Source organism: Rhinopithecus roxellana, chromosome 4, assembly GCF_007565055.1.
Source record: "Rhinopithecus roxellana isolate Shanxi Qingling chromosome 4, ASM756505v1, whole genome shotgun sequence".
In the NCBI taxonomy this organism is placed as follows: Eukaryota; Metazoa; Chordata; class Mammalia; order Primates; family Cercopithecidae; genus Rhinopithecus; species Rhinopithecus roxellana.
The window spans coordinates 105,988,651-105,995,461 of record NC_044552.1 but is presented as its reverse complement, the minus strand read 5'-3'; the positions used below and the strand labels follow the sequence as shown (position 1 = coordinate 105,995,461).

At 43.6% G+C, this 6,811-nt stretch overlaps 1 pseudogene; it reads left to right on the top strand.

Annotated features, from left to right (window-relative positions):
• Positions 1 to 4,257: 4,257 nt before the first annotated feature.
• Positions 4,258 to 5,642, top strand: LOC115896930 (annotated as a pseudogene).
• Positions 5,643 to 6,811: the final 1,169 nt, after the last annotated feature.

Sequence of the window (6,811 nt, the reverse complement as noted above, 5' to 3'; positions counted from 1 at the left end):
CCCAGGACCCACATTCTGAACCATTGGCAAGTGGAGCAGTTACCCAGGGAAGCTCCAGGTTGGCCCAATAATAGACTGAATCTGATGAAATTAGAATGGAGCCAGCCAGCTAGAGAGAAGACAGTAACTAGAAAGTCAGCAGCCTGTCATGAAAACTAAATGGCCCCATCTAGGACAGTAAATAACAATCTGGAGACTCGGGGCAGCATGAAATATGTTTCCATCTACGCAAGCAATTTACTTCTTGACAGAATCAACATTTTCACATCTCCACTAATGCTAGCAACTGCCACTAAGAAAAATGAAACCTCATGGTTCTTTGAAGCCATTGCTTAGGTTTCTGTTACTTAGAGCTGAATATAAACACTAACCAACCCAAGCTGGGGGTGATGGTAAAGAAGGTTCTAGAAATGGAGTAGCAAAATCAATCAAAGAACCAAAGATGTGAGAATGAAAACTTGGTTGGAAGAGATGCATCACTTGGCAATCTGCATTTTGTGGGGAGACAGAGCTTTTATGAACATCCAGAACTCATTTGCATACATCCCTGGGCCAAATGGGTATCTCAGGGAAAGAGAAGTCACAAGTAACCTGATTGAGTGGCCAGTGCAAGTCCTATGTGCAAATTAACACTTTGGGCATATCAGGCTATTGATAATGATCTTTATTTGCCTGGCTTGCCCATCCAGGCTGGATCACACCTAGGGACACATAGTATTGCCAGTTTCCTAATATAATCTAATTTTAAACATATTACCATCATTCTGGATGTAACAACATGCTCTTAGTTTTCCTTTCATAATATCCCGGATGGAGTCCACTTGCCTTCCTGGAACCAAGCCCCCATCGGGCAATGGAAAAACCAAAGCTTGAAGCCACAGCCATCTGCTTAACCCAGCACCACTAAGCAGTTGGAAGACCTTGACCAAGCCACTTAAATACCCTGTGCTTCAGGTTTCTCATCTGTCAAAAGACAACAGCCATCCTGACTTCAGTGGATTGTCACAGAGCATGGCGGAAAGGGCTTAGCACAAGGCTGATCACACTGCTGGCAAAGAACTAATGAGTGGTACCTACTCCCTGCCTTGCCAACTCCCCTGTCTCCCCTCGCTGCTCATACTAAATTGACTCTGAGTTTTACCTGCTCTTTTAAATCTGACATCAAATCAGGAATTCTCCACTTTGAAACACTTCCATATGTGGACTCTGCCGGTGCTAGAACCTGAGATTGCTTTCCTATGAATCAAGTGATGAGTTTGGCCCTTTCCTCTCTGCTCCCTGAGTTTCTGAGCTATCACTCATGATTGCTTGCTACTGGTCAGCATCCCCCATACTCTGTGAGGCCCTGAGGTTAGGACCCTGTTGTGTCTGTTTTTCTATCTCCAGCCCCTAAGACAGCTCTTGATCCATAGTTAATGCTCATGGACTTGTGGAATAAGTGAGTGAATGAATGAAGTCCTTGAGCATCACACAGGTAGCACGGAAATGTCCTAATAAAGTACTTTTGTGCAGGCAAAGGCTCAGAAAACTTTTGTGGAACAAAAACATTTCAGTCCTACCTTCCCAGCTTTGGTGACTCTAATTGCTATGAATTCTTACCACTTCCTTTTCTTTTTTTGAGACATAGTCTAGCTCTGTCACCAGACTGGAGTGCAGTGGCGCAATCTCAGCTCACTGCAACCTCTGCCTCCTGGGTTCAAGCAATTCTTCTGCCTCAGCCACCCAAGTAGCTGGGACTATAGGCGCGTGCCACCACACCTGGTTAATTTTTGTATTTTTAGTAGAGACGGAGTTTCACCATGTTGGCCAGGATGGTCTCGATCTCTTGACTTTGTGATCTGCCAGCCTCAGCCTCCCAAACACTTCCTTCTTTTTCTGCAAGAGAAGTAACCAGGGCAGCACAGAAACCCCTTAGAGCTATACAACCCTGTAACTATATTTTATAATAGCGCTGTTCTTTCACAAACCTTCCTCCTTCCTGACCTACTCAAGGGAGGGAAACTGGGAGCATTATCGAAATATCAGTACCTTATCTCTGAAAAAAACATTTTTCCCTGGCTGGCCAACTTGAGCATAGCTAAGCATATTTAAGAGGTTACAATGGAACCCTGGAATTATACCTTTTAATAGTGACAGCTACCACCACAACTGACATTAACAAGCTCCAGGATGTGCCAGGCAGTGTCCTAAGCATTTTGTTTATCAGCTCTTCCCAACAACCTTATGACAGAGGCAACATCAGCATTTTACTGATGAGAAAACCAAGATACAAGGTGTTTAAGAAACTTGCCTAGAGTTACTAGTAACTGATGAAGCTGAGATTTGAATCAAGGCTATCTAATCTAGAACTGGAACCCTTTTTTTGTGTGTGTGTGTGATGGAGTCTAGCTCTGTCACCCAGGCTGTAGTGCAGTGGCACGATCTCGGCTCACTGCAAGCTCCACCTCCCGGGTTCACACCATTCTCCTGACTCAGCCTCCTGAGTAGCTGGGACTCCAGGCGTCTGCCACCACGCCCGGTTTTTTTTGTATCTTTAGTAGAGACGGGGTTTCACTGTGTTAGCCAGGATGATCTTGATCTCCTGACCTTGTGATCCTCCCGCCTCGGCCTCCCAAAGTGCTGGGATTACAGGCGTGAGCCACCACTCCTGGCCTAGAACTGGAACTCTTAACCACTGAGGTATACCAAAGTTTATTATTATTATTTTGGCCCCAAAATTGGGTAACATTGATCCAGTCAAAAGACTTCTTAGTTTTTGGATTACTGAATAAAACTCCTGAAAGTACAATTTCACATACATGTCACCCCCCTTCCCCCAACTGGGTCTCAAAGATAATATCAAAGTGGAATTCCGCATTAGCTTGCCTAGTCCTATTACGGCCTAGTAAATGTTTTTCTATTTTATTTAGAAGAACTTGTAATCTGGTTCCCACTCTTCTTTCTTTGCCTGTTTTACAGAACACATCGTGCTTGCAGAGAGAGCAAACCATGCCTGTCTCTTGTGGAGCCCACAGTGCTGTATGCTTAGTGCGGCAATTGGGCCAGGAATGAAAACAACTACACCATAGTAACAATCCGTCATTCTGTCCATCTGCTACCCAAGAGGGATCTTAAAATAGTTTCAATTCACCTTTAAAATCCACTGCTCTATGAAGGGCTTGTAACACTTGGCGGCCTTGGAAGCCTGCCTGAGAAACAGGACTGCTACTCAGACTACTGGTGTCCAGCTGTAAGCCTCCTTGGAGGGAAACAAGCCATCCATTCATTGGGCTGTTGTGAAATTTTCCTTCCCCACCAGCCCTCCCAGCCAAGAAGGAGAATACCTGGAGGAATGGCATTCTGGATTTTTGTTCTTCCTAATGTAGGGCCTGAGTTTTTATTTTCTTAGTGGCCTACTCTTTTTTTCCTTCCTGTTTAACCCTCTTCTGCTCCAACTCCCCAACCCTACAACTTTCCCTTTCTTTTAACTTTTCTTTCTTCAGCTGAGAGATTGGGTGTGAGTTGGGACTTTACGGTCTGGAATTTCAAAATCGATTCATGGGGTAACTATCCCCAAACCAGCACACTTTTAATTAGGGTAGGAGTAATGAAATGGGAGACTCCCTGGACCCCTTTGTGGGACTTGCAACAGGAGTGTGGCTCATTTGCTTGGCCACCACGTGCTCAAATCCCTTACAGGAGGGGAGCATGCAGGTGAGCAGGTGCTGGAGTCAGGGTGAGCGCCTTTGGGCTCTGGCCCCATGGCAATGTCTATGAGTATTACAATGCTCTTTTAGCCCTGCTGTCCAGGATGGCTTAAGTATTAAACAGCTCAGCGAAGAGTCACGGTGACAGCCTTTTTGGGTTTCTGCACCCAGTGCATCCCAAATTTTGCCTTGCATCCAGGAAGAATCAGGTTACATGTACTTGAAGGATGGTGAATGTGGGGATCTTATTGGGTGATGGAGGTGGCTCTCAGTGGGATGGGAAGCTGGAGAGGGGATAGAGTGGGAAGATGATCTTCCCCTGGAGTTCAGTCATCCTGAAGCTGATCTCCTCTCCCAATGCCCCCAGCCAAACTCCTCTCAGATGCTTCCTCTCTTCTCTCATTCGCTGCCATGCCGCTCTGCTGCTCTGCTGCTCTGCCATACTTCTGCTCATGGAGCCTGGGGATTGGGATTTTTATAGGTACAGCATGGGGGTGTGGTGGGCCAGGGTGGTCTTGGAAAAGGCAACATTTGGGGGCAAAAACAGGAATGCCTATTCCCATTTAAAGCCTCGGGTTTCCAGGCTTGAGGGTGGGGCCTTTGCTGGGGAACTGCTCTCTACTACCTAGTATTTCCTTGCTTCCTGTCCGTATCCATAGTACGAGTAAAGTGAGATCTTCCTGGGCAAACCCAGACATCTTGTCCCTGGGGTTAGCTCTGGCTCCACTGAGCTGCACCAAAGAGCATGGAGATGCTCAGCATGTGGAGGCTGCAGACAGCATCATCACGCTTTGTTGGCTCCTGGTTCTAGTGCCTAATTGTGTTCTAGATCTTGACAGGGCATAGCCAGTGGGGATTAAAACAGGACAGAAGATTCCCCTTCTTGCTATTTCCATTTTTTAAAAGGTTACATTCTCAGTATTCTAGTAGTCTAACCTATCATATCTCTAGGTGAATTTGAAAGTTAGATTGCAAAATTTCAATCTCACACATTTTTTTTCCATTTTAATTTTCATTTAGGCTGTGAAACCTAGCTTAAAATAAACTTACAGTAGTTTTTGTTTCTTATGGGAGACGGCATAGGCCTTAGATTATTTACTGTCTCTTTCTGAAGAATTTAACTCAAACATGGATATCAGACCAAATCATACAATTTATATCAACAATGTGAATGACAAAATTAAAAAGGAAGAATTGAAGAGATCTCTATATGCCCTGTTTTCTTAGTTTGGTCATGTGGTGGACTTTGTGGCTTTAAAGACCATGAAGATGAGGGGCAGGCCTTTGTCATATTTAAGGAACTGGGCTCATCCACAAGTGCTTTGAGACAGTCACAAGGATTTCCATTTCATGGTAAACCAATGTGAATATATATGCAAAAACAGATTTGGATATAATATCTAAAATGTGTGGCACTTTTGCTGACAAAGAAAAGAAAAAAGGCAAAACTGTGGAACAGACTGCAACAACCACAAACAAAAGGCCTGGCTAGGGAACTCCAAATTCAGCTAATATCCAAGGAAATTCAACACCAAATCCTCAGGTCTTCGATTATCCTCCAAACTATATTTTATTCCTTAATAACTTACCAGAAGAGACTAATGAGATGATGTTATCCATGCTGTTTAATCAGTTCCCTGGCTTCAAGGAAGTACGTCTAGTACCAGGGAGGCATGACATTGCTTTTGTTGAATTTGAAAATGATGGGCAGGCTGGAGCTGCCAGGGATGCTTTGCAGGGATTTAAGAACACAACATCCCATGCTATGAAGATCACTTATGCCAAGAAACAACATTTGGGATAGTCATCTTTAAAGGACTTGGTGTTATTTATAGTGTTTGTTTTGCTAACATTTGGTTGGGTCATTGTAATAGAGATTACGAGGAGTGAAAGTGAAATTTTTGTGAAGGACTTAAATTATCTAGTGTTTCTTTAGCGTTGGTGAACTATGAAATATGAAGGCCTTAATTTTGTACAATAAACTTTTATTTGTATTCTGTGAAAAGTAAATAAATAAATAAACTTACAGCTATGTTTCATATGCATTCTTTGGGGATAATGCTATCAGATCAAGAATACCTTACAGGTGTAATTGCATGTATTCTCACTTGTCACCCACAGCAAAGCCATGAGGTAGGTGGCACAGTTGAATCATTTTTGAACATAGAACATGCCACTTTGATTTAAAATCAAATTATGGCAACTAGAACTGAGCGTGGTGGCTCATGCTTGTAATCCTAACACTTTGGGAGGCCGAGGTGGGAGGATCACCTGAGCCCAAGAGTTCAAAACCAGCCTGGGCAACATAGAGAGACCCTCGTATCTACAGAAAAATAAAAAATTATCTAGTCATGGTGGCACAGCTGTAGTCCTAGCTACTTGGGAGTTGGAGGGGGGAGGGTGGCTTGAGCTCAGGAGGTTGAGGCTGCAGTAAGTTGTGATCGTGCCACTAAACTCCAGCCTGGGCAACAGAACAAGACCTTATCTCAAAAGAAAGAAAAGCAAAACAAAACAAAAACAAAAAACAAACAAAAACCAATAAATTATGGCAACTAGGGAGAAAAAGGGTACGCAGAATCAATACCATTAAACATAGTCTCACTGATGACTTTTTTCCATACTTTTGGTTGAAGTATAAACATATAAATATATCATTCTAAAACATACCATTTGTTAGGTGTTTTTTGTTCTGAGTAATCATAGTAAGCAGTTATGATTGCAACCAACAGCCATTTGCACCTGTGCCCCTGAGTCCCCCGTCCAAAGCCTTGTCAGCAGAGCCACCTGTATTTAATACTGAAAACGCTAGCTTTCCCAGCTCCCCTTGCTGCCATCAGCATCTAGTTAAATCCTGGTGAATTAAACCAGAAAGAAAGTCTTCGCTGGAGCTTCTGGAAAAAGATCTTCCTCTTTAGTTAAAAGATCTATGCAAGGGAAAATTAGTGCCTCTTTCTTTTGGATACAGACTAAGCTGCAGCAGTTCTCTTGCAACGTCAAAGGGACAATCCTGAGGATAAAGGACAACTCACTGAAGGTAGCCGAGCAGAAAGATGACAGTCACCTGGGTTATTTTCCACCGCATTAAGCCACTAAGCCAACATTGAAAATACCTACCTCTGGGCTTC